Here is a 27,846-nt window from a genome sequence, read left to right on the forward strand (position 1 = left end):
AATGGATGACTAGGGGCTCCGAAAACATAGACAATTGTGTGTGTCAAGAGATTCCACCAAGAGTCAAAAGAGAAGCCAAAGGCTCTGGAATTTCATATTGGACAATGACATACTGGACAAGAGACTCATCTCTAAAATTTACAGAAAATTGAGTATCTCAACAGAAAGAGATAGGCAATCTAATTTAAAAAATGGTCAAAGGATGTGAACAGATCCTTCACCAAAGAAGACATTCAGGGGGGCAAAAATATATGAAGAAATGCTCTTAATCATTAGCCATTAGAGAAATACACATCAAAATGAGATACGACCTCACCCCCCAAAATTAACTGGAAGGTTAAAAAAACAACAACAGATAACAACAAATGATGGTGAGGGTGTGGAAAGACTGGCACTTTCATACACTGCCGGAGGAACTGGGAAATGGTGCAGCCACTGTGGCAGGCAGTATGGTGCACCCTGAGAAAGTTGGGAAGAGAAATACCATGACACATCAATCCCTCTACTTGGTATGTGTCTTCGAGAAATAAAAACTATGACACAAATAAATAGATACAGACCCATGTTCATCATAGCATTATTCACAATAGCAAAAAACAGGAACAATCTAAATGCCCTGCAGTGGAAGAATGGATGAACAAACTTGGGTGCAATAAACACACAATGAAATGCTATGCAACGTCGAAGAATAACGATGCACCTGCAAAGCCCTCACAGAGGGATGGACACGGAGGACAGTACGCCGAGTGGAATTAGTCAAAAACAAAAAGGACAGATATCGTATGAGACCACCACTATAAAAATCAACAGTAAGTTTTCTTATGGAAATAAAAACATTCTTTGATGGTTGCAGAGGATGGAAAGGAGGGGGAGGGGAGGTGCGGCTAGAACACAGGCAAGTGATAGCCTGGGCGGAGGGGAATGCAACACACAGGAGAAACGATGGAGGCAGGCAGGCGAGTACACCGGTAGTTTGCAAGAGTGAGAAACTACAGACGCAAACACTGTTAGATTCAAAGTCCTACAACAGTGGGGGATTGGGGAATCTACAAGTGAGTACTTGGACATACACACAGGCTGAACAGATAGGAGACTTTTACAAACATATATATATGTGTGTGTGTGTGTGTGTGTGTGTGTGTGTGTGTGTGTGTTTAAAAGAGAGTATTTGTATATTTACTTTTACTGCAAATATATCCATGAATGTGGTGGGGCGAACAGAGGACAAAATTATGACAACTTCTTAAATATAAGCAGATACTCTGAAGGAATAAGATACTGGGCTTTGGGGGAGTGGTATCACAATAGCTGCAGGGGACAAAATGATCCATTAGCATATCATAGTTCACAAAGACAGTGCTCTACATTCTAATCTGGTAAGTAGCAGCGGTCTTAAAGGTCTCTGAGCAGCCGTCTAGGGTGCAAGGACTGATCTCTCCCTGTCCAGGGCAGAGCAGCGGGGTGGCAGTTAAACAGACACAGGGAAAACACTTAGTTGAAGGGACAGTGAGAACACCGGTCTCCACAATCCTGGGCCCAGAAGAACGGGGTGATACCTGGCGCCACCACCACCAGCTCTGCATAAAATCACACTAGAGAGTCCTGGAAAGAGAAGAAGAACCTGTCAATCAAAATCCTAAAAGAAACCAGGCTTACTGGTCAGACAGCGTCTGGTAGGGCCCCTAAGACCGTGCTCCCTTGGGTCTGGACTTCAACTCACTACTGTGTTAGAAAAGTCAACCGTTAAAATGAGATGGGGAGCATTCACCCAAAGACAGAAGGCTAGGAAGGGAGGAGAAAAGGACACAGAAAACAGGGAAGTCGTGGACTAAGGGAGGGCATATTAAGGGGACTGGAATGAATGAATGGCATCAAAATATGTATGAATTGCAGAGTGTTAAAGTATGATCTGCTCTGTAAACCTTAATTCACAATAAAAACTTCATTAAAAAAAGAGTTGTAGTTGAGTTTTGCACAAGACACATTGTTTCTTATGTCAATAAAAAGGTAAACATCATTATATCTTAAAATCTAAAAAATTCCATTCCATACAAACATATTGCATTGACCCAGAACTTTCATAGCAGTAGAAAAATGCAGGCAAGAGAATGAAAAATAAAGTGCAAATGAAATAACTATAGCTCTAAGCAACAATATGGAAGAATCTCACAAGCAACATATGGTAATAAAGGACGGATGGTATGCTTCTTTTATATAAAGTGCAAAAACAGGCAAAATTAAGGAGTTAGAAGTCAGGATACTGGCTATGTGTGGGGAATCCAGGAGGGTTCTATTTCTTGTTTTGGGTGCTGGTAAAACGATCTGATCAATTTCTTATAAAATCATAGCAGTACACTTTTTTATTGCATATAACATTAGAATATTTTAAAAAATACACACCTAAATACACCAAAGATATGTGATCATGAATGTATCAGAGATAAAAAACATCCAGATCACTACTGTGGTTGGCAGATTAATGACCTCCTAAAGACTGTTCTGGGAAGCCATGGTGGTGCAGTTGGTATTGTATTCATCTGCATTTCACTCTAGGTTGCTAACTGGAAAGCCAGCAGCTAAAAGACCCACCCACTCACTGCTCTAAAGGAGAACGATGGGGCTTTCTGCTTCTATCAAGATTTATAGCCTCACAAACCCTAGGGATCAGTTTTACTCTGCCCTTTGGGGTGGATATGAGTCAGAATTAACTCGATGGCAGTTGGTAAAACATTATTCATGTTCTAATTCCCGATTGTGAATATTATGTTACATGGCTAAGGGGAATTACAGTTGAAGATGAAATTAAGTCTGCTGATCAGCTGACTGTGAGATAATGAGATTATTCTGGACTATTCTAGTGGGCCTATTGTACAGACTAGGGTCCTTTTAAATGAAAGAGGCAGAAGAGGCACAGCCTTAGATTCAGCCAGCCATTGGACGCTTTGAAAAGTGGAAGAGGCCACGAGTCAAGAAATGTGAGTGGCTTCTAGAAGGTGGAAAAAGTAAGTACATGGGTTCTCCTTAGAACCCCTTGGAAGGGGCACAACCCTGATGACACCTCGATTAGAGTACAATTTAGCTCTCAGTTCTAGCTAACATGCAACTAAGCTGTCAAGAAATTAGCTAAATTTTAACCTATTTCTGACCTGTAGCGTCTAGAACTGTAAGATATTAAATCTGTGTTGTTTTAAGCCACTCAGGGACATGGGTCCATCTATGGAAAATATTGGGAAAGGCCTTCCTATATCCCAGGCTTTTGAGATAGAGCATTTGCCAGCCAAAGTCCTCAAGCGAGAAGGCCAGTTCCACCTGTGGCCTTTCAAGCAGCCTGCCCAGCTGGTGGAATTAAGAACTCCCTCTCAGCTCAGCTTTCTCTAGAAGGCATTGGCTTCTGCGGCCAACATCCGAGTGTCCCAGTCAGTTCTTGGGGCTCTCACAGAATTCACGAAGCAGTAGATCTGCGCCAAGGACACTTTCAATAAATACACACAGTGGGACTAAAGGAAGGTGCTTGGAGCTGGCAGGCAGAGACCTTCAGAGACCCCAAAGGAATGAAATGGGGTTCAGGGCAGTCTTTCGTGGGCCCCGTGAGACAAGCACAGATTTCCTGCTGACAGAGATAGTGAAAACCTGAGTCTAAGCCACAGCAGTCCTCTTGGTGAAGTTCTGGGGGTTTCTGTATGGAAAATTTCTCTTTTTGCATTCACACAGCACCTAGCAACACCACGGCCCGAGTACAGGCCAGACTGGGCTTGTAAGCTTGGGCACACCTGGGCTACGTGGTATTCTCCTGGTGCCGAGTCTACCAGCCTGCTAGGAGGAAAGGGGGTTATGCAATCAAGTCATCAGGGACTGAGATGACTCAGTTCCACTTGTTTAAGAATGGATAGAGGGCAAACCTGTTATTCTCTCTCGAGTCTGCTTCTTTCTCCCTAGCCAGAAGCTTATCTTCCAGCTGTAGGAGCCAGGTTTTCATGTCATTCTTTTCTCTCTCCAGCACAGTTTCTACCTTCTGTTATCGGTACAGCATCTTCTAATTTCTGCTGTCCTGTCCTAGTGGTCCCTACCCCATGCTCACCTTCCAAGACACAGAGGCTCCTAGAGGGGCAGCTTGTGTCCAGCCATGTCCAGTAAGGGCTGCTCTGTGGCTTTGGACTCCTGCTGCTCAGATGATCTTTGCTTCTGACCAGCAAGGCTGCTAGCCAAAGGTACGGGTTTCTCCAGGAACATGGGCCTTGCCCCTCTAGGGGATAGCATAGATCACCCATGTCTCTAAAGGAGCAGGAGCCACCTCTATATCATTCACCAAGATGGGATGGCCCTGATAGTGAGCTATGCAGAGGGTCCTCTGGGCTGTGGGGCTGCTCTCGGGACCGGGCTCTGGACAGGATCTGCAGTGAGATGCCTCCCTGGCATACGCAGGAACTCAGCCTCTCCACGTTCTGACCCTGCTGGTCCCGTCTCCTTTCTGACTTCTGTGGACCTCAGCAGGCCTGGAGGCAGTTGCCTTTCCCTCCTTCAAGAAGGCTTTCAGCCCCTCTGCCTCCAGGGAAAGCCCTTTTAATTGCTTCCTATATGTGGTTTCTAACTTTTCAAGTGCAAACACTTTGCAAATTTTAGCTTGCTCTTTACTCATCAGCCCTCCCTGCCACCCTCCACCCTCCACCCCCCACCCAACTTGCGTTGCTGCTTCTTGCACTGGGCTAGCATCTCCTTCTGCCTCTCTTCTCTATCCCTTGTCCAAGTCCAGCTGGGCTCCCATGTCTGTCACTAGCTGCAGTTGCCTCTGAAGCATCTTTTTCTTTTTACAGTCCCATTGCTGTAACAAGTGCGCTGCTTCCATCCACAGGAGTTTCTGGCTCAGTTCAGCCTTTGCCCCCTTTCTACAGAAACTTTCACATGGACCTGGCTCAGAAACACGAATGTCACATGTATCACAGGGTTAGAAAGGCCTGCCCAAGCGCACGTTCTAAGTGCACAACTCCTCGCTACTCGTGCCAGCTGTGCTCAGAGAGTGCATGCACAGGATCTAGTTGATAATGCAGCAGACACGACTTGTCAAATGGGACTAAATTTACATTTAGACGGATTAAAATGGAATAAAATCAAAGCTCAGATTCTTGGTCACATCAGTCACTTTCAGTGACCCCATGTGGCCAGTGGCTCCTGTAATGGGCAGGCAAACACAAGATATGTCTATCACTACAGAAAGCTGTATTGGGCAGTACTGGCCTAAAGTTTAGTGAAAAAAAAAGTACCTTTAGTCGAAATTACTCTAAAAAGTATTTTAAACATCTAGGAAAGAGGCCTTTAGAAGCCCCAGGAAAATAACACTGAGGTGGAGTGAGGCCCAGCTGAGAGCAGTCAGCCTGGGAGAACAAGAGTAACTCAGCTCATCAGAGTCATGCAATATGGCTCGACTCACAATCATGACATGGGGTGGGAATGGGGGTGGGAGCAGCCTTCCAGCCAGTTAAGGAAACTCCTGGGACCAGACATGTCCCTTTGCTGCTTCTTAGAGCCTGAAAGGGCTTGGGAATAGTGGCAATGGTCTATAAGGTGTTCTGGACAGTAGCCCGCCCTTTACCAGACAGTTCACAGGTTCAGATACTATGAAGCAAAATTCTCAGGAGGAAGCTCTGGATCATCCTAGCGGGCAGTATGTGTTATTGCAACGCCCAGGTCTGAGGCCACTGTGTGGTCATCTTTTGGGGAACAGAAAGGCAGGGTACAGAAGAGGGTACAATTCAGTAGTCCAGGATTTTCTTTACCGCCCATACTTAAGCTGCCTCAATTTCCTTGCACCATGACAGAAAGGCAGACTGGCTCTGGGATCATCAACCTCCCCAGGTCACAGGACACGGGAGATGGCTTGATCCACTGTGGTCATCGTAGTGCCACTTCTAACCCGAGCCATGTTCCCAGCTAAGAATGCTTCCCAAGGAGGCTTTGCAGGTCTGGTCAGCAGGGCTCTAGCCCGCTTGGTGTCCAAGTTGGCGAGGGCCAAGATTCTCTGTGGGAGAGTGAGGTCATGATAAATAGGCATGGGCTGGCAGCAACCAGTTATCATTCCACTAAGTGAAACCTACTTGATACGCTCAGTTTTCCAAAGAAATCTTTCATTGCTTTTCTTTGTGATGACACAGCAACTCGCTGCCATGAAACCGATTCTAACTCCTATGCTCTGCAGGATGGAGCAAACTGCTGCCGAGGCTCTCAGATGGTCCCTCTTCTTGGAGGAGCAAGTCTGTTTTTCTCTCACAAAGCAGTTGGGAGGTTGGAATCACCAATCTTGTAGTTAGCAGCCTGATGCTAACCCAAAGCCCCAGCAGGGCTCCTTTCGCTTAGGACAGCTTTGAAAAGCTACCTTCGCAGATAACTGGCCTCCCTATTGCAAAGGAGCTTTTAGCCTTTTTCTCCATTTGCCCACATACTACCGCGTTCACTGGAAAATTAGAACATGACATTAAATAAGGAAGATGCTTTGCTACTTTGTTCCTTTGCTACAGAGAAGTCTGAGGCAGAAAATAAATATGAATGTGTTAAAAGTAGTCTACAAACTAAATTACTTCATAACTTAAGTTTTAATATATATATTTCTAATTTAAGTTAAAACAACTCATACAAAGCCCTATTTTTTCCTACCTTCCTCTCTGTGGCCAGAGAAAAACTACCCACTTAGCATGCACTGCAGTTGAGTCATTTCCTGAATTAAATATCTAATGTGGGTTTTTGGGAAGAACTTCAGACTGAAGGAGGACCCAGAAGAAAACAGGGCAGCAGACCTGATTTGTGGTAGTCCGTGCTGGTGTCTCAGGCGTAGCTTCTCGTCTGGCCACTGAGCTAAGGTGGCCAACTCCTTGGGGCAATGTGGGCCCCCACTCCTTATCTCCCACAGCTGCCCCTGCAGGCTGCAAAGGGCATCCTGAGACTGTGCATGGAGCGCCTCTCTAGCATGCTGACTTCACTTTTGAACATAAGCTCCATTTCCCTTTTCTCCTTGTCAAAGTTTTTCTTCATTAGTTCAATTTCCTGCTTGTAGTTTACCTGGAAAGAGAAACATTAGCCCCTGACAATATGACATGGAAACAGCAAGGTTGTCGGGCATGCCAAGGAGCTGAGGCCTGCAGAAGTCAGGGATGAAAAGGCAGCGGTGACATCCCCAAGACTCAGTGCTCAAGATGTAGGCACAGCCTTGTCTGGACCAGTTGGATAACCTCCCGTGGGAGAAGATATTGTCTGGCCGTTGGCTGGCAAGCTCCGTTTAGGTAAGTAACTTGCACCCAGGAGCTCAGAGGTCCCGGTGGAAACAGGGTGGCTGGCTCTCTGAGTCCTGAAAGTAGAAAGAACGCGGCACATGGCAACTGTGTGCGGACATTCTCTTAGTCACCATCTAAGGAGAGGCAGGAGCTAACTTCATCTGAGAAGACCTTGTCAGCCAGGGTAATCCTGGCTGAGAAACTATGCAGCATCCCACGAGAGGCAAAGCCAAGGATAAGTTATGCTAAGAATGAGGTAGGTGGTGTGAATTCCCACACAGCAGTTGGCAGGGCTGCACTCAGCATGCCAGCCCCCAGCGACTTTGGGCCAGGCACTGACAGTCATTTCTGCTTGTATTTCCCTCAAACTGTCTTCTTAGTGCCCCCGCTCACCAACCAGAGAAATCCAAGGCAGCTGCCTGGAGAAGGGTCAGCACTAAGCACGGCTCTCTGTGCACAAAAGGAAGCCCCAGGCTCCCCCTCGGGCACCCCTCACACCTACCTTCGTCTCCAGCTGGCTCTTGACGTCTTGGTAACGTTCTTTCACCTGCTCCATCATGAGTTCCGTTTCGAGGCTCACTGGAGTAGGAGCTGTAACGCATGTGAAAAAGCCTGCGAAGAAGAGGAAGTCTCAGCTTAGCTCAGTGAGGACATTACAGGTTTCTTACAGCTTTCCTATTCCCAAGGGACAACAAAGCACAGATTCTACATGTGCTTTTTCAAGGGAAAGGCAGTGATGGTGGAGTCCTGCCGCACTGGCGTACAACAGCACGCATCACTGGTGATCTGCTATGTTGTATCCATGTAGAATAAAGGATCTCAAACTTATTTGGTCAGCTGTCCAATTTTCAGAAAAATAGTTACCCAGCAACCCTCTGGCAATTAACTTTTATACAATAGCCCATCCCTAATCCAGGATAGGGTGTAGGTTATTTGCTTTGGCAGCTCCCACGGATTATTCCAGTGCCCCCCAGGGGGCAGCATTGCCCACGTTAGGAAACACTCATTTAGAACCATTTCACACTTTCACCAGAACAGATTGCTCAGGAGGCTCCTGCAGCCCATCACACCCTTCAAGTTCCTACAAAGTGGCAGTGATATCGTGTGAAGGGACTTCAAAAAACCTCCAGAACACGGAAGAAAAAGATAATGGAATTGTCCATGAATGTAAGGCCCCCTTGTACTTCACTTCAAGTTTATTCCCTGGTGATGCCAGGATCATAGAGGAGGTGGGGAGATGGAAGAAGTGGGGTGACCTGGTGACACATGCCTCTGGGCAGTGTGATGCCTGGGAATGAGCCTCACTGTGTATGAAGGTGGCCAGACACACCTCATGGCCTGTTTATTAGCTAAAGACTTCAAATTGGCCTCCTCCTCCTCACACAAATAATGCTGGGTTTCAGGATATGTAGGAGCTCTGGTGGCATGGTGTTTATGCATTGGACTGTGATCTGAAATGTCAGCAGTTTGAAACCACCATCAAGAGTTACAGTCTCAGAAACCCACAGGGGCAGGTCTCCCATGTCCTATAGGGTCATTATGAGTTGGCATCAACTTGATGGCAGTAAGTCTGTGTGTTGCTCGATAAACTGGTCAGATGATTGCTGAAGCCAAAATGGGTGCATAAGCAAATGTGGTTGAAAAAAGCTGATGGTGCCTGGTTATTAATAGCATATGGGGTCTTAGATGCTTTGCAGTTAAATAAGTGCCCAACTAGCAGGTAAGAAACAAGCCCACAAGGAAGCACACCAGCCTGTGTGATCATGAGGTGTTGAGGAGAAATGGTATCAGAAGTTCAAAAGATAAGCAACCAAATTGATGTGAAGGGGCATGGATGTAGTAGAGACCCAGAAATCACAGCCCCTCTGGTAATTGGACAGTCACGCTCAGAAGGGACACAGGAAGGGATGATAAATCCAGGGTGTGGTATAGCACTGATGAACTACATAATTATCCTCTAGTTCCTTAATATTCCCTCCCCTTATGATTATGGTTTTTATTTGTTTTGCCTCTTTAATCATATCAGATTTGATGTAGGTTCATCGTATATTTAATATCATTTGATACATGAAAGCTAAGATAGATAACCCTTCAGAAACAATAAATGGAGTAACGGTTCCCTGAGGGTACGGGAAGGGGGGAGGAGATAACAGGGAGCTGAGAGCACTGATGACTGAATAACCCCACTCAATGGGATCGAACAACAGAATTGTATGTGAGTGGATATATTGGATGTGCAAGATATGGAAAAAAATAAAGTAAGGTTTCCTGGGGCGGGGTATGGTGGGCAAAGGAGGGAATAAATGGGGAGCAGATATCAAGGAGTTCAAGAAAAAGAAAATGTTTTGAAACGGATTGTGGTAGCAACTGTACAACACTGTTTGATGTGATTTAACTATGGAATGTTATACTTGTAAGATGTCCCAACAAAATGATTTTAAAATACAATAATAATAATAATAATAAATAAAGCAGTCAGGCACATTCCATACGTGTGGAATGAGGAATGGTGCTTGAGAGCACTGCAAGGACTCGCTTTCCGACCTGAATCACCACTCCGCACACCAGGCACACAAGGCACATCTTTGAACTACGTGTGTTGCTAGGGCTTGGAAGAGAGCTGGTCTGAGACTCAGAATTGCATTTATGCCATGACTCAGTCTTCATTTTGCAGTGTCAAGGATGGGACGTGGCAAAGTCATCCTCTACTCTCATTGTCACCCTGAAAATGGTGACAAACTTTGACATAAGGGACAAGACAAAAACCTGAATGAGAACCTCTGGAAAGAATTACTTTGCCTTGGAAACTGAGAACTGTCAACTTGCGCAGTCACCTGGGCTGACAGGAGGTCCGTGAGGCTGGACAGTCCACATCACTAGGCTTACTGCAACCCAGCTTCTTACTATTCTCTCAGCAGCAGACAAACATCGGAAGGGTCAACTGAGCCTTGGTGCTGCTTCTAAAATGGTTTCCATCAGAGGGATGGGAGGACAGTACATAAAAAGGCCACATTGTGAAACTGCTAGGTTTCATTAGCGATGGCATGAAGCCTAGGTCTGTGATCTGGTGCCGCAGTCCCCAGTCTCGAGCAGACCCAAGACTTCAGGGCCTTGTCTCCCAGGTTTTGGGTCAGTGGTTCGTGCTGAGGGCCATAAATTCTGTGTAGTTGAGGGGACACAGTGTCCATTTCCCTGGGGATGGCTGACCTGTCTGTTGTGTGGAAGAATACATAGGATGCCTTAAATGGATGTCACAGCACCCTTGGCATCTCTGGATGTGGTGCAGCTGGCTGTGTCAGGCTCCATCCCACATTTCCCAAATGAGTCTAATGGCCTTTGGCTGTTGACTCACAGGATTTCAAGACACCAATCTGCCATTTGCAGGTGAGCAGGTTATGTTGGGGTCCAAAGACGCTGTACCCACATTCAGAGAAAACTTAAGGTTCCCAGGTTGGCTCTTTTAGCTATAATTCATTTACATTTTATTAAATAAATAGCTTTAGAGCACTACAAAACTGGGAGGGAGGAGGATGCAAAATGCTCGACTGCCAAAGATCCACAGGTCAGTGTCCACAGATCTCCCTGGGGTGAGGGAGTGGCCTGTCAGTGTCCACAGATCTCCCTGGGGTGAGGGAGTGGCCTGTCAGTGTCCACAGATCTCCCTGGGGTGAGGGAGTGGCCAAAACTTAGCACACAAAACCACTGTGTATCAGAGCTTTGGCAGCAGGGCTGAGAGACTTGCCACGGTGTCTGCTGATGCACAGTTGGGGGCACTGATCCAAGAACCAACCCCTGGCTATACAGGACTATGACAAAACTCTAGGGCAGCTGTGTTACCTCCTTGTTCTTGTCTTTTGAAGGAGCTGAGATTAATCAAACACAGTCTACACTGTAGGTGGAATTTGTCATAAACCTCAGCACTAAGAGGATCCTGAAGCCAGAGATATCTACTTTTAAGCAGATATGCACGCCTATGCACACAGGTCCCAACTGCTTCCAGTGCTTGACCTGTGTCCTGCGCAGGCGCCGCTGGCACAGGTCTATTCTGACGAATTCTGACACTCAAGGGGACAAATCTCAAGCTCTCTCTGAATATCAGGGAGTCATTAATATGTTTTAGATATAATTTATCTCTTTTATTAAAAGAGTTTTCACATCAACCAGCTTACAGCTCAGAGGACAATCTGTATAGAGACTGGTCTGTGACCTGGGCAAAGGAAATATAGCTCCTTTATTTACTGTCACATACCCTCACTCTCTCTGTCTCTAGCCTATGCTGAAACCTCACCACCAAGTCCCTTCATCTTAATCACAACTCTGGAGGTGGCTTTGGAACATCTACGAGTGATGGACATGCCTCTGATGAGGTCATTGTGAGATCACATAACTGCTGCCATTTCATTACAGTTGATAAAGCCCCCATCCCCTTCCATAAATTCCCAGCTACAAGGAACTCAGCCGGGTGGTGCCAGTGTGTCTGGGGCAGGTGTTTGTGCCTCAATATACCCTATGATGCTTGGAAGTGGCCCATGACACAAACTACGGGTAGGTCTGAGAGATAGCCCAGTTTGCTGGAACAAGGACTCCACCCTTTCCCCAAGAAGATCCTCTACCTTCGGAGCAATCTGCTGGGGGCAGGCATCCATCTGGCCGGAAACTAGATGGGCTACTCTGTGTCTTGTGCATCCATGTCTGTAGGCCTTCCAGTGCAGCCTGCAACTCATCATTGCGGTCCTGCAGGTCCTATAAGCAGAGTAGAGATGGCCCTGCAATCCCCATGCTACACAGCAAGGCCCAAGGAGCAATGCAGCACCGCAGGGTCTGCAGGATGCCCAGTGGAAAGGAAATTCAATTCCTGACAGCAAACATGTAACATTCAAACTATAAGTTTCCAACTATGCAGTGAGTTAAACATGACAGGGATAATTCAGCTTTCTTAAATCCTACATCGCCTTCTATCACTAGAATCATAGCAGGGGCTAAATTTTTTTTTTAAAGTGAAGTGAATGTGGAGGAGAAATGCAGATCACCAACACCTGACTCAACAGGAATGTGTGCAAGTCCACCACAGTGATGGGGTATGGCCAAGAAAAGCAACTCACTGGTGTCCTTTCTCCAGAGGGTTCTGCAGCTTTGACTGTCAAGGCGTTGCCATCATCTTAAAACAAAATGCCACCCAGCAGAGCAGAAAGGCCACATGGATGGCTGAGGCCCAATGAGGCACATAGAGTGGGGGCTGCAGGACAGACAGGCAATGCTGGGAGGCTGCCCTGAATCTGCACCTGGCTGCAGTGGTCTGTCTGCACAGGAGTTGAGGAAATGCACTGTAAAAAGCACACTTGGTTGCCAGGGTTTAGAGGCGAATCTCCCAAGACACAGCTCTCACTTGTAGATTTAAGGGTAAGAAGGCAAGAAGCGCCTGTCTGTGGGACTATCGTGGTGTGAAGTCTCTTGGCATGGCTCTTCTGTCTAGGTCTTTGTGATTCCCATTGATGATTAGGTGGGACTTTGCAAATAGGGCATGTCTAACACAAAACAGAGTGGACTGGTTCATTTTCGTTGCCACTTCCCTGGCCATAGGGATGTGTTATCTTAGAACAGGAACAGAGAGGAATCCCATGAACTTAAGGGATAAAGAACTACCAGTGGAGAACAAATGAGATCTCTGTCTAAAGACACGAGGAACCAGAGGCTGTGAAACAGAAATTACTGGACAGACTGAAAGAACAAGGCAAAGTCAGAGGCTGAGGCAAGGAGACACGAGACAGAATTGAAGAGCAACACAGAGACTAAGGACTAGAGAAAGACTTGATTGAGGCGAGATGATACTGTGGACCAATGACTGTATCCTTAGTGTTTTCTGATCTTGGCTTGTAGTAACCCATTAAGTTCTCTAAAAAGCTCCCTTAATTGTGAGTATTGCCTGTGAGCTCTGTGCGACCAGTGCAATGGATTATAGAACACAGCACAAAAGTAGAATGCTGTGGAAGAAACAGTTACTATCAGAAAAGGGTAAAGAATGATGGAGGGTGGAGGCATGCCTGATCTCTATTTTGTGGCAATCGGCCTTGATTGATGGAGCTACGTAGGATTCTTCTCCTTGATGTAGCCAGAGGTCAGCTATGCACTCCATGCGGTTTACTCAGGGACCCTAGATCCCTTCGTGAAGGAATGTGAGGTGTGTGGTCACTTTCCCTTTTGTGCACCTGGGGATGGGGGACTTGGGACTCTTCAGACCTAATGAATACGGCAGCAGTGCTCCCAGGGACTATAGGAGTATGATACTACCTGGTTTCTCCTTTAGGAAACGTACTCTGGAGGGACACTAGACATTGAACTGTGAAGAAGCCCAAACTGGCCCATCAGGCAGCCACATGGTAAGCGAGCTTTCAGACATTTCTGGTCTAGCCAGTAAGGTGTGTAGCTGAGGCCCCGGCATCATAGGGCAGAGAAGAAACATGTTTGTTATGCTATGTCTGAGTTCCTTCCCACAAAATATAAACTCTATGAGCATATTTAATTGCTATTTTAGGCCATTAAGTGTTGGCGATAATTTCTTATGGAGCCATAGTAACTGGAATAACATGTATGAGTGAGCCACAAATAGCTCATGGAAATAGGATTAAAAGGTAAAGGAATTTTCCATGAATTTTTGAAGCCCTTTTTCTGTAATTTACAAAGGTAAATTACAGTCTCTTGAGGGGAAAAGTATATTAATTTTAAGTGGGAGAGAAAAAAAAGTTCTCACAAAAATCTGTTAAGAAATGGATGGTAGAGACTTCCAGGAAGATGGCGACTGAGTAACACATAGCAGAGGAACTCCACAGAAATCTGTGCAGGAGAGTCACTAAGAGGGAAATTCCACACCACCAGGTCACAGAAGGAGCATCAGAAAGATAAGTAGGCAGAGATCCAATAGGTTTTAAGGAGCTGGGTCTTTTGGCTTACCACAATGGAGGCCAGCTAGGGTTTGACCTTAGCCTAAGGTGACCAGACGTACCGCTTTTTAAACATTTTTTCTCGTGTCTATGGTGTTTTTAAAAAGTCCCAATTTTTGGAAAGAATGCACAACAAGTGAGGGTATATACGGTTTTCGGCTGCCATGTGGCAATTTCACCAGGATATGAGTTTTATCAATGGTGTCCCGCTATACCAATGTTAAAATCTGGTCACCTTACCTTGGCCCGGCCACTGTCTTGGCTGGAGCCAGGATCATTTGTAGGCAACACAGGGGCTTTATCTCAACACAGCCACAGTTTGACACCATCTCAGGGCAGGGATTAAACCCCTCCAGCCCCATGGTCAAGGATCAGGTTCATTTATATTGATGCTTCAGTTTCCCTCTCTTCTCTCTATTCCCCCCTATCCCCCTGTCTCAGTGGGCTGTTTTTTTTCCTTCTCTTTTTCTCTTCCCCCTTCTCTCACACAGCACTGCCAACATCCTGACCACTACCCTTAGCCTAGGGCATTAATGCCTGCACTCAACACTGCTGGGCGAGCTCCTCCATCTGCAGCATAACCGGAAGCTGGGAAAGCCCACCCACACTCCAACAGGGGATATCCTGCCCAACTTCTTCCCTGGAAAAGCCCACCTGCCGGTCCTCTGTAGTGCTTAAGACATGGCTGGAGAAATTCGGCACCCCTTCTTTGGGGGAAATCCTGCCTGTGTGCCTTGGGGAGCTCCTATCCATCCTCTGTGGGCCCACGTTACTGAGGGAGCTTCCTCCCGCCTGCTGTAGTGCCTCACAGACTAAGAAAGCTTATCAAACACTCACCAGCTTTCCACGGAGCAGTGGGAAACTCTGCCTAACCTACGCAGTGATCTACCTGATCAGGGAAATTCCGCCCACCATTCACGGTGCTCTATACCAAAGCAGGCAACCAACCAGATTTCTGTGACACTCCTGTTGCAGCGGGCACCTTTGCATGCCACCTGTGACAACCCAAGCCGTCATGGGCCACACCATCATGGATTCTTGTGAGATCACCCAGTAAAGCACCATCCTCGTGGATCCACAACAACCCAACCAGCATCTCCGGAGAGGCCCATCCAACTTGTTGACTAGGGAAAGAGTGAAGCCACAGGAGGATAAAGTGGTTGGCTAATTCCATAGTGAAATTAGCTGTAGCAGTTCGAAGAAGCTTTCCTACGAGTCTCCCAGAGAGAGCCAGTGCTCTTTGACTCCCTGAAAAATGGCACCTGGCTCCTCTAAAACAAACAGCAATCAGGCCCAATGACCTCAACAAAAAAACATGAGAAACAAACTTCAATGGCAGAGATGTCCTGAACCGAACGACATGCATAGAAGAAGCAGATATTTATCTGCCACATAAAGAATTTTTCAGAATACTTCTTGCAGTAATACAGGATATGAGAAAAACAATACAGAAAAAAGATGAAATGAAAGAGGAGATTAAGTCCATACACCAAAGGGAAATACAAGAGATCAGGGAAGAGATAACAAAAACTAGTAGCAGACACACAGACCTCGAGAATCGACTGGAGGAGGCAGATAATTGCACCAGTGACCTAGAGGACAGCCAAGGAGACTTTAAATGCGAACAAAAATCTAATAAGATCATTAGTGAAGCTGAAGAGAACCTAAAAGCTAGGTCTGATGCTATGAAGTGGAACAACATTAGAATTATTGGATTACCAGAGGAAGACACCACAAAGAAGTCAACTGCAACAGAGAGGAAATTCTAGGAGAAAAACTTCCCGAGCTTAATGAATGAAAACCTGGCAACCATTCAGGAGGCTGAAAGAACACCAGTCAGATTGAAACCCAAGAAGAAATCAAGGCACATCATACTTACTATCCAACTTTGAGGAAAAGGAGAAAATCATGAGAAGAGCTAGGGAAAAACAAGCAATCACATAGTTTCCCAAATAAGAATATGCTCAGACCTATCATGTTTCCCCAAAAGTCAGACATCCCCCCAAAATAAGACCTACTTACAGTTTTGCCTCGGGCTGAAATATAAGGCATCTCCCAAAAATAAGACCTCCCCAAAAATCAGCACCCCCGAAGCTACCGTAACTCTGGACTCTGGATCATAGTGGTGGGCACCACCACGCAGCTCACTATTGGCTGCAGCGCAGTCAGAGCAGACAGGTAGTACGAGGTCTCTTTTAATAAAACAATAAACAATAAACGTGTACCACATTCTTCTCCATGGAAAAATAAGATATCCCCTGAAAATAAGACCTAGTGCATCTTTGGGAGCAAAAATTAATATAAGACACTGTCTTATTTTCGGGGAAACAGGGTATCAGAGAACACTATGAAGAAGAGAAGAGAGTTGTTGAGTAACATTGCAAAAATTGAAGGAAAATAATGCAAACCCAAGAATACTCTACACAGCCAAATTATTGATCAAGATAGATGAAGAAGTAATTGTCTTTTAGAGAAGGAAAAACTCAAAGAATACATTAGAAGAAACCCAGCCTGGATCCTTGTCGATCCAGTATAGGCAGAAGAACAGCACTCACCAAGCATAAGTAAGAGACTGCCACAGAGAACAACCTCACCCAGAGGGAAACAAAGAGAAAACAGCCCCCAAGATAGCATTGGATTAAGGGTGAAAAGAAGTCAAGAATGAAACACACACACACACACTACATTAAAAAGAAAGGGAGGTGGGAAAACACCCAACACAAAAGGTGTAAGATGACATCACAGAGTCCATGGATGGAAATAATACCCCTGAATATCTATGAACTAAACTCAGGCATTAAAAGACTGAGGCTAGCAGACTAGTTTAGACTAGTTTAGATATACAACTAATCAATCTGCTGCCAACAGGAGACACATGTCAAGACTACAAACAAAACTAGGCTGAGAATCAAATGCTGGAGAAAAACATACCAAAGAAACAGCAATTAAAAATAACCAAGGGTTGCAATCGTAATCTTGGATAAAACTGACCTCAAAGTGCAAACCATAAAAAGAGATGAGGAACGCTATATAATGCTCAAGGGAACAGTAGGCAAAGAACCACTAAGCATTGTAAACATATTCCCCAAATGACAGACCTGCTGAATACGTCAAACAAATGCTTCAAAATATGAAAAAGGAAGTCACAGCCTCAACAATTATAGTAGGTGACTTCAATATACCACTCTCTGAGAAAGAAATATCACAGGGAAAGAAACTCAACAAGGAGGCCAGAGATCTAAACACTACAATTAGTCAATTTGACCTGATATATATTTACAGAGCTTTTCATGAAAATACAAAATATTTCACATTCTTTTCAAGCCCACATAGCACATATTCGAAGATAGACGACATGCTGGGGCATAAGTCAAATCTGCATAAATTTAAGCACATTGATATCATATAGACTTCTCTCACTGACCACTGTGCCATAAGGCTGGAAATTAGCAAAAGGAAGATGAATAAAACAAGGCAAACAATTGGAGGATGAATAACTCTCTACTGAAAAAGGAGTGTGTACTGGCTCAGATCATAGATGAAATTAGGAAATTTCTAGAAACCAATGAGAATGAGAATAAGACGTACCAAAACTTATGGGACACAGCAAAGGCAGTTATCAGAGGAAGTTTCATAGCAATACATGCACACCTGAGAAAGGAAGAAAGCCATATGATTGATATGCTGGCACAAAATTTACAGCAACTAGGGCTGAGTCAACAGCACAATCGTGCTAATAGCAAAAGAAAAGAAATAATAAAAATCAGGGCTGAGATTTAGGAGAGGGAAAATAAGAAAACTATGGAAAAAATTAATGCTGCTAAAAGTTGGTTCTTTGAAAAGATAAACAGAATCAACATATCGTGGGTAAACCTAACCAAAGAAAGACGGGAACAAATTTCAATAGCAAGAATGAGGGATGAAAGAGGGGACATTACAACAGACTCTAATGAATTCAAAATGACAATTAAAGAGTATTACGAAGGACTGTATTCCAATGAATTCAACAACTTGGAAGACATGGTCAAATTTTGAAAAACAATCCCTCCCTCGAATTTCCCAGAGGAACATCAAGAATGTCAATAGACCCATAGCAATAGAAGAAATAGACAAGGATATCAAGGGATTACCAACCCAAATTCCCTGGGCCAGATGGCTTCACAGGACAATTCTACCAAGCATTTAGGGAAGAAATGACACCAATCCTACACAAAATCTTCCAGAACATAGAAAAGACGGCAACCTCTTGAAGCAAGTATAAATATGATACCCAAACAGGGCAGGAATCCTACAAGAATTGAGAACTACAGACCAATATTCTTAATGAACACAGATGCAAAAATTGTTAACAAAATACTTGCCAATAGAATACAAATGTATATAAAACTAATACCATACATACTTGAATATAAGCCGACCTGAGTATAAGCCTAGGTACCTAGTTTTTACCTGGGAAACTAGAAAAACTGATGACTTGAGTATAAGCCTAGGGTGGGAAATGCAGGATGTGAATTAACACAGAGACCAGAGGGGAGAGACGGAGCGCAGCCACGGACACATCCTGACCAGTTCAGCTGCCAGCGTAAGTGAATCACTATGGGTGCTTCTGCAAATTGGAGCCTTCCACGTCATAGGATGGCTCTGATTGGTTAGATGTGAGTAACAAACATTCAAAGCCCTGCAGTATCAGTGGGGCTTTGAATGAACAGCGGAGGAACGACAATCACCTGTGAGATATTACACCTCGTATAAGTTAAACCCCAGTTTTTCAGCACATTTTTTGTGCTGAAAAATTCAGCTTATACACGAGTATATATGGTAATTCACCATGACCAAGCAAGATTCATACCAGGGATAGTTCAACATACGAAAGACCATTAGTATCATGTGCCTCATTGACATGAAAAACTCTAAGAACCACATGATAATATTGATAGATGTGGAAAAAGCATTCGACAACATCCAACACCAATTCCTTTTTAAGACACGTCAGGAGATAGGAATGGAAGGACAATTCCTCAAGACAATACAAGCTATATATGAAGAACCAACAGCCAACATGGTAGTCAATGCAGAAAAGAGGAACACAATTCCACAGAAAAAGGGTCCAGACAAGGATGCCCCTTGTCCCCACTCTTATTTAACATCGTACTGGAGGTTTTAGCTCGCAGCATAAGGCAAAGGAGAGACATCAAAGGTATTCATCTGGGGAAGGAAGAGGTAAAACTATCGTTATATGTAGATGACATGATTTTATAAATGGAAAATCCCAAAAGATCCAAAAGGGGCAGAGTGGCAGGATACAAGATCAACAAACAGAAGTCCACTGGACTGCTATACATATCAGCTAAAATAACAGAAGAGGAGGTCAAAAAGGTGGTACCCATCACAATAGCCAAGCACAAATTAAAATATCTAGGGAAATAGCAGACTAAAAGAACAAAAGATTTATATGAGGAAAACTATGGAACACTATTACAAGAAACCAAGAGTGATTCAACAAATGGGAGAATATCCCATTTTTGTCGATCAGAAGACTCAATATAGTAAAGATGTCAGTTCTCTCCTAGGCACTATATAACTTTAATGCAATCCTGAGAGAATTACCCTCATCTTTCTTGAAAGAAATGGAAAAACTGATTACCAAATTCATATGGAGAGGGAAGAAGCCCAGAATTAGCAGAGACTCCCTAAGAAGGACACAGTGGGAGGGCTTGCTTTACCTGACTTTAGCACATATTATAATGCCATCATGGTCAAAACTGGGAGGTATTGGTATTATGACAGATACTTAGACTACTGGAAAAGAACTGAAAACCCAGAAATAAAATCATCAGCATACAGACAACTCACTTTTGATAAAGCCCCCAAAATATCAAAAGCAGGTACCCTCTTTAACAAGCGGTGTTGGAAAAATGGATATCTACCTGCAGAGAAATGAAGCATGACCCTCATCTGACTCCATGCACAAGAATAAACTCAAGGTAAATCACAGACCTTGAGGTAAAACTGCAAACTATTAGGTCCATCAATAAGGGAACTGGGACCAATCTGAGAATTTTGGCACTGGGAATACATGGGATAGCAGAAACAGGGAAGGACACAAATGCACATGAGTCACAAATTGACATGTGGGATACACTGAAGATAAAACATCTGTGTACATCAAAATAATTCACCAAGAGAGTAATAAGAGAGCCCACGGACTGGGAAAACATCTTTAGCCTGACACATCAGACAAAGGCCTTATTACTAAAATCTACAATACTCTGCTAGTTTCCAAAGAGAAAAAAACTAATTGCCCACCGAGGAGGTGGGCAAAGGACCTGAACAGCAGTTCCACAAGGGTACAAATCCGAATGCAAGGAGTTGGAAACAACCCAAATTTCCACCAACAAATGATTGGATTAAAAAACAGTGGTATATACATACAATGGAGTACTACACATCACTAAAAAGCAGTGATGACAAATACTAAGAGGACGCCTGGCCCTCCCACCAGAAGAACTTATTTCAAAAGACGGCATTGAATCTGCAGCTCCAGGAGAGGGACATATCTGATGGGAGCACATGGGTGATGATGAAGGGGGAGGAGGAGAAAGTGGAGCACATCCTGGCCCACCAGGTCTTGAGGACGATTATCCCGATTAGAGCAGCCTGTCCACAGAGAGAACCACATGGCCAGCCCCACTATGAGACATGATGCCCCTCACTGACCCATAGCTCTACCGGGGACAACACTGGAGACACAGTGTGGGAACTACGCCTGATCTGATCCCGCCACACCGAGGCAAAACACTAAGGGGGTGCAACAGAATAGCAAGGGAATGGAACGGCGAGGTCCTCAGGGAATGATGAAGGTGGACTTTGGGGCTAGGGTGTGGTACCCCAATTGATTGAACTGGAAAACACTCCTAAAGGCCAACACACAATCCTTGAACTAACTACAAACTTTTCTTTCTTGTGCTTTTTTTTGTCATTGATTTATTGTTGTTGGTTGGTTGTATATTGTTCCTTGGTATTTTTATGTCTTGTTTTTGTGCATGTTATTATCTCCACTGGTCTTTCTAAATAAGATAGGCTGGATGAACAATCTGGAGGATAAAACAACAGGACCGACAGTTCAGGAGGGACATAGGAGAGGTGGGGGAAAAGGTAGTGGTGTTAACAAACCCAGGGACAAGGGAACAAGTGATCTAAATCAGTGGTGAGGAGGGGCTGGGAGGCCTGGTAGGGCATGATCAAGGGTAATGTAACAAAGAGGATTTGCTGAAACCCTGGTCGGGACTGAACATGATAGTGGGACAGAAGGAAAGTCAAGGGAAATAGAGGAAAGAGCTAGGAGACAAAGGGCATTTATAGAGGTTTAGATAAAGACATGTATATATGCAAATATATTTATATATGAGGATGGGTAAATAGATCTATGTGCATATATTTATACGTTTAGTATTAAGGTAGCAGAAGGACATTGGGCCTCCACTCAAGTACTCCCTAAATGCAAGAATACTTTCTTCTATTAAATTGACATTCTGTGATGCTGACCTTTTCAACGCAACTGCTGAAGACAAAGCGGGTGCATAAGCAAATGTGGTGAATAAAGCTGATGGTGCCCGGCTATCAAAAGATATAACGTCTGGGGTCTTAAAGGATTGAAGATAAACAAGTGGTCATCTAGCTCTGAAGCAACAAAGCCCACATGGAAGACGCACACCAGCTTGTGTGATCACAAGGTGCCAAAGGGATCAGTTATCAGGCATCAAAGAACAAAAAATCATAACATTTTGTGCTTGCCTCCATGATATGATCGCTGAAGACAAATGGGTGCATAAGCAAATGTGGCAAAGAAAGCTGATGGTGCCCGGATATCAAAAGGTATAGCGTCTGGTGTCTTAAAGGCAAACAAGCAGCCACTTAGCTCAGAAGCAACAAAGCCCACATGGAAGAACCACACCATCCTGTGCGATCACAAGGTGTTGAAGGGATCAGGTATCAGGCATCATCAGAACAAAAAATCTTACCATAGTGAATGAGGTGGGGGGGGGCGGGGTGCAGATTGGAGATCCAAAGCCCATTTGTCAGTCACCGGAATCCCCTTGCAGAGGGGTGTAGGGGAGGAGGCAAGCCAGTCAAGGTGTGATGTAGCAACAATGAAAAATACAACTTTCCTCTAGTTCCTAAATGCTTCATCCTCCTGCACTATCATGATCTGATTTCTACCTTGCAAGTCTGGCTAGACCAGAGGATGTACACTGGTGCAGATAGGAACCAGAAACATAGGGAATCCAGGGTGGATGATCTCTTCAGGACCAGTGGTGAGAGTGGCACTACTAGAAGCGTAGAGGGAGAGTAGGTTGGAAGGGAGGAATCGATTTCAAGGATCTGCATTTGACCTTGTTACTAGGGGGTGGACAACAGAAAAGTGGGTGAAGGGAGATGTCGGACAAGGCAAGATATGACAAAATAATAATTTATAAATTATCCAGGGTTCATGAGGGAGGGGGAAGCGGGGATGGAGGGGACAAAATGAGGACCTGATGCCAAGGGCTTAAGTGGAGAGGAAATGTTTTGAGAATGATGAGGGCAATGAATGTACAAATGTGCTCTACACAACTGATGTATGTATGAATTGTGATAAGAGTTGTGTGAACTCCTAATAAAACAATTAGGCCTCCACTTACTCAATGCAAGAACACTTTGTTCTATTAAATTGGCATTCCAGGATGCATACATTCCCGACATGATTGCTGAAGAAAAATGTGTGCATAAGCAAATGTGGTGAAGAAGGCTGATGGTACGTGGCTATCAAAGCGTCTGGGATCTTAAAGCGTTGAAGATAAACAAGCGGCCATCTAGCTGAGAAGCATCAAAGCCAACATGGAAGAAGCACACAGCCTGTCTGACCACAAGGTGCAGAAGGGACTGGTTATCAGACATGAAAGAACTAAAAATCATATCAATGGGTGCCCACCTCCCTGATACGATCAATGAAGACAAACGTGTGTGTAAGCAAATGTAGTGAAGAAAAGTGATGGTGCCCAGCTATCAAAAGATATAGCGTCTGTGTTCTTAAAGGTTCTAAGATAAACAAGTGGCCATCTAGCTCAAAAGCAATAAAGCCCACATGGAAGAAACACACCAGCCTGTGTGACCACGAGCTGTCGAAGGGATCAGGTTTCAAGCATCAAGGAACAAAAGATCATATCATTGAAAATGTGGGTGAGTGCAGAGTGGAGACTCAAAGCCCATTGGTAGCCAATCGGACACCCCTTAGTGAAGGGTTGTGGGGAAGAGATGAACCAGTCAGAGTGCAGGGTAGCAGCGATGAAACATATAACTTTCCTCTAGTTCTTAAATACTTCCTCTCCTCCACTATCATGATCCCAATTCTACCTTACAAATCTGGCTAGACCAGAGGATGTACATTGGTACAGATAGCAACTGGAAACACAGGGAATCCAGGACAGATGACTCATTCAGGACCAGTGGTGAGAGTGGCGATGCCTGGAGGATGGAGAGAATGTGGGGTGGATAGGGGGAACTGATTACAAGAATCTACATATAGTCTCCTCCCTGGGGGAGGGACAGTTGAGAAGAAGGCGGTGGGAGACATCGGACAGTGTAGTATATGACAAAATAATCATAATTTATTAATGATGAAGGGTTCATGAGGTAGGGGACAGTGGGGAGGGAGGGGGAAAATAAGCAGCAGATATTAAGGGCTCAAATAGAAGGCAAATGTTTTGAGGATGATGATGGCAACAAATGTACATATGTTCTTGACACAATGGATCAAGAATATATTGTGATAAGAATTCTATGAGCCCCCAATAAAATGATTAAAAAAATAAGAAAAAAAGTAATGATGAATGCATGAAGCACATTGGAAAGAATTGGAGGAAATTATACTAAGCGAAGTAAGCCAAGCAGAAAATGAGAAGTACTATATGAGTCTGATGAGGAAAGCTTAAAAAAAAAAAAGTGCAAAACGGGCTTAGGGAAAAAACTATTGTATATAAACATTCCTGGGTTCAGGTTCAGGGAGTATGGCAGGGACCAGACCAAATCCAGGAATACATATGGTAGACAACTAAAAAGGAAGGGGAAAGAGAGAAAAAACAAAAACAAATGAGTAGTTGGGGAACAGGGCACTAACTCCCCCAAGGGGAGTGTATTATTCATATCTTCTCAGGGAAAGAGGGACCAGACTACAAAGCGGTGCTCTAAGATGTGAATGCAACATACTGGCATGAAGCAGGGAACCAGTAGAGGGGTCTGAGAGACAGGCCCCAATCCCAACTATGTGGACAACCACCCCTGCCCCCTGAAGAATTTACCTTAGGGGCAGCACTGAAGCTACAGCTCAGGGAGAGGGACATGTCTGATCAGAGCACACAGGAGCAAATGAGGGGGGAGGAAGAGAGAGTGGAGCACATCCTGGCCCACCAAGACTTGAAGATGATATCCCTGCTCAGAGCAGCCAATAGCTAGAGAGGGCCATATGGTCAACCCCACTATGAGACATGACATCCCTCACTGGCCCATAGCCCTATAGGGGACAACACTGGATACACAGTGAGGGAATTATGCCTGATCAGACCCCACCACACCGAGGCAAAACACTAAAGGCGTGCAACAGAACAGCAAGGGGAGCAGAGCAAGGACGTCTCGAGGGAATACCAAAAATAGACTTTGGGGCCATGGTGTGGCACTCCATCAGACTCCACCAGAAAACACTCCTAAATGTCAATAGACCTTGAACTATTTTCTTGTTTGTTGCTTTGTTTTGCTCTGTCTTGGTTTGTGCATAGTATTATCTCTGCAGGTCTGTCTAGATAAAAGAGTCTGGATAAACAATCTGGAGGAGAAAACAACAGGACCGAAGGTTCCAGGGGACATAGTAGAGGGAGAGGTGGGGGAAAGGAAGTGGTGTTAATAAATCCCAGGGACAATGGAATAACAAGTGATCCAAAATCAGTGATGAGGAGGGTGTAAAAGGCCTGGTAGGGCTTGTTCAAGGGTAATGTAACTGAGAGGAATTACTGAAACCCAAATGAAGGCTGAGCATGATAGTGGGACAAGATAAAAGTAAAAGGAAATAGAGGAAAGAACTAGAAGGCAAAGGACATTTATAGAGGTCTAAATACAGGCATGTACATATGCAAACATATTTATATATGACAATGGGGAAATAATCGATCTATGTGCATATATTTATAGTATTAACGTAGCAGATGGACATTGGGCCTCTACTCAAGTACTCCCTCAATGCAAGAACACTTGTTCTATTAAACTGGCATTCCATAAGGCTCACCTTCCCAACACGATCGCTGAAGACAGCACAGGTGCGTAAGCAAATGTGGTGAAGAAAGCTGGTAGTGCCTGGCTATCAAAAGATATAGCACCTAGGGTCTTAATGGCTTAAAAATAAAGAGGCCATTTAGCTGAGAAGCAATAAATCCCACATGGAAGAAGCACACTACCCTGTGTGATCATGAGATGTTGATGGGTTCAGGTATCAGGCATCAAAGAACAAAAATATTATTATCACTGTGAATGAGGGGCAGTGCAGAGTGGGGATCCAAAGCCCATCTGTAGGCAAGTGGAGATCCCCTCACAGAAGGGTCACAGGGAGGAGATGAGCAAGTCAAGGTGCTGTGTAGCAATGATGAAACATACAACTTTACTCTAGTTTCAATGCTTCCTCCTCCCCACTATCATCATCCCAATTCTACCTTACAAATCCAGCTAGACCAAAGGATGTATACTGGTACACACAGGAACTGGAAACAGAGGCAATCCAGGACAGATGACCCTCTCAGGACCAGTGGTGAGAGCGGCGAAACAGGGAGGGTGGAGGGACGGAGGGGTAGAAAGCAGGAACTGATCACAAGGATCTACATGTAACCACCCCCTGGGGGACAGACAACAGAAATGTGGGTGAAGGAAGATGCTGGACAGTGTAAGACATGGCAAAATAATAATAATTTATAAATTTATCAAGGATTCATGAGGGAGAAGGGTTAGGAGGGAGGGGAAAAAGGAGGAGCTGATACCAAGGGCTCAAGCAGAAAGAAATATTTTGAGAATGATGATGGCAAGAAATGTACAAATGTGCTTGACACAATGGATGTACGTATGGATTGTGATAAATGTTGTACGAGCCCTCAGTAAAATGATTAAAAAAATAAAAAGCAATGGATGGTAATTAAAATAGGAAAAATCCCACAAAGAATGGTGTCTTGCTAGGCACCCGGTTGAGTAGTACTGCCAATCCCATGGGTGTCAGGGTAGAACTGTGCTTCACAGGGTTTTCGATGGTGATTTTTCAGAAGTAGATCACCAGGTCTTTCTTTCAATATCCCTTTCAATGTGGGTGGACTCAAACTGCCAGCCTCGCAGTCGGCAGTGGGATGCGTCAACTGTGTGCACTTGCAGCTCATTTCCCTTTCCACTGGGCAGCACGGATCTTGGAAGCAGCATCCACAGTCATATTTATCTGGTGGCCTGCTTCTTGTGTGGTTCTTCTTATATTCCAAATAGGTATTCTGAAAATGTCCACTGCTGATAACAAGTTGATTCTGACTCACAACGACCATATAGGGCAGAGAACTACTTCTTTCGGTTTTTGAGGTGGAAAATCTTTACAGGAACAGACGGCTTCATCTCGCTCCCACAGACTGGCTGATGGGTTTGAACGACTGACCTAGATTTTAACAGCACCCAAACATAGCCACTAAGTACCACTAGGACTCCTTTAGACACATCCCTACCACTCAGCAGTGTGAGAAAGCTGATGCCTGATATACAACGAGTCGAAGTCTCTCTGTCTTGAGATTTAGTAACACAAAACCTAGGAGCATAGTCCATTACAACTGGTAGAGATGTGTGGAGCCTGAGCTGGAGCAGCAGGGCCTTAGCACGTCTACTTGGTGGCTCTCTGGAAGGATGGAAGTCAGACTACTGTTTTTAAGTTATCACTTGCTTAAGTGGGTGGCTGTGGATGTTGAAGGTGATAAGGAATCTGGGGAAAGTCTTGTGAAGTAGCAAGTCCACTAAGGTCTATCACAGCATTAAGAACAAAGGACTCTGGGTTTCTTACAGAGGCCACAGAAAGCCATTATGGTGTCCAGCAAAATACACAGCAGAAAAAAGTATCAAACCAAAGATAGCGGGTTACCATCTTATATTTCCTTTTATCAAAGGCAGCCTCACCAGGAAAATCAAGATGGACAGTTGGGAAAAAAAAGAAAAAGCTGAAATGATGCTTAAAGAGAAAGAACATTTGATAAATCCATTGTAGTGTCCACAATAGCAGTAAAAACTGCCACTGAAAGCGATCTGACTAAAATCTTATATTTGCCAAGGGCAGCCTCATCGAGAAAACAAAGATTACCAGCTGAGAGAAAGAGAAAGAAAGTTAAAATGATAGCTAAATTGGAGGAAAATTCAGCGACAAAGGGAAGAAGCATGGTTGTTGTGCTTTGCAATATGCATTGTAAATTACAGTGAAACTTTACGCTAAAATTTGGAAAAGAATGGGCGCTACGCAGGGGGAAAGGTCATGCTATTTCTCCTTCTGTAGAATGAGTGTAAGACACTGAGTTCAGCCAACAAGCAAGGATATCCCTGTAGCAATGAGCCCATCT

General features: G+C 44.5%; 1 pseudogene; it reads right to left on the reverse strand.

Moving 5' to 3' along the window:
* The window catches only part of LOC142436906 (ninein-like protein), an 88,836-nt pseudogene that overhangs the window by 11,085 nt on the left and 49,905 nt on the right, over positions 1-27,846 (reverse strand).

Source organism: Tenrec ecaudatus, unplaced genomic scaffold (genome assembly GCF_050624435.1).
Source record: "Tenrec ecaudatus isolate mTenEca1 unplaced genomic scaffold, mTenEca1.hap1 Scaffold_785, whole genome shotgun sequence".
In the NCBI taxonomy this organism is placed as follows: Eukaryota; Metazoa; Chordata; class Mammalia; order Afrosoricida; family Tenrecidae; genus Tenrec; species Tenrec ecaudatus.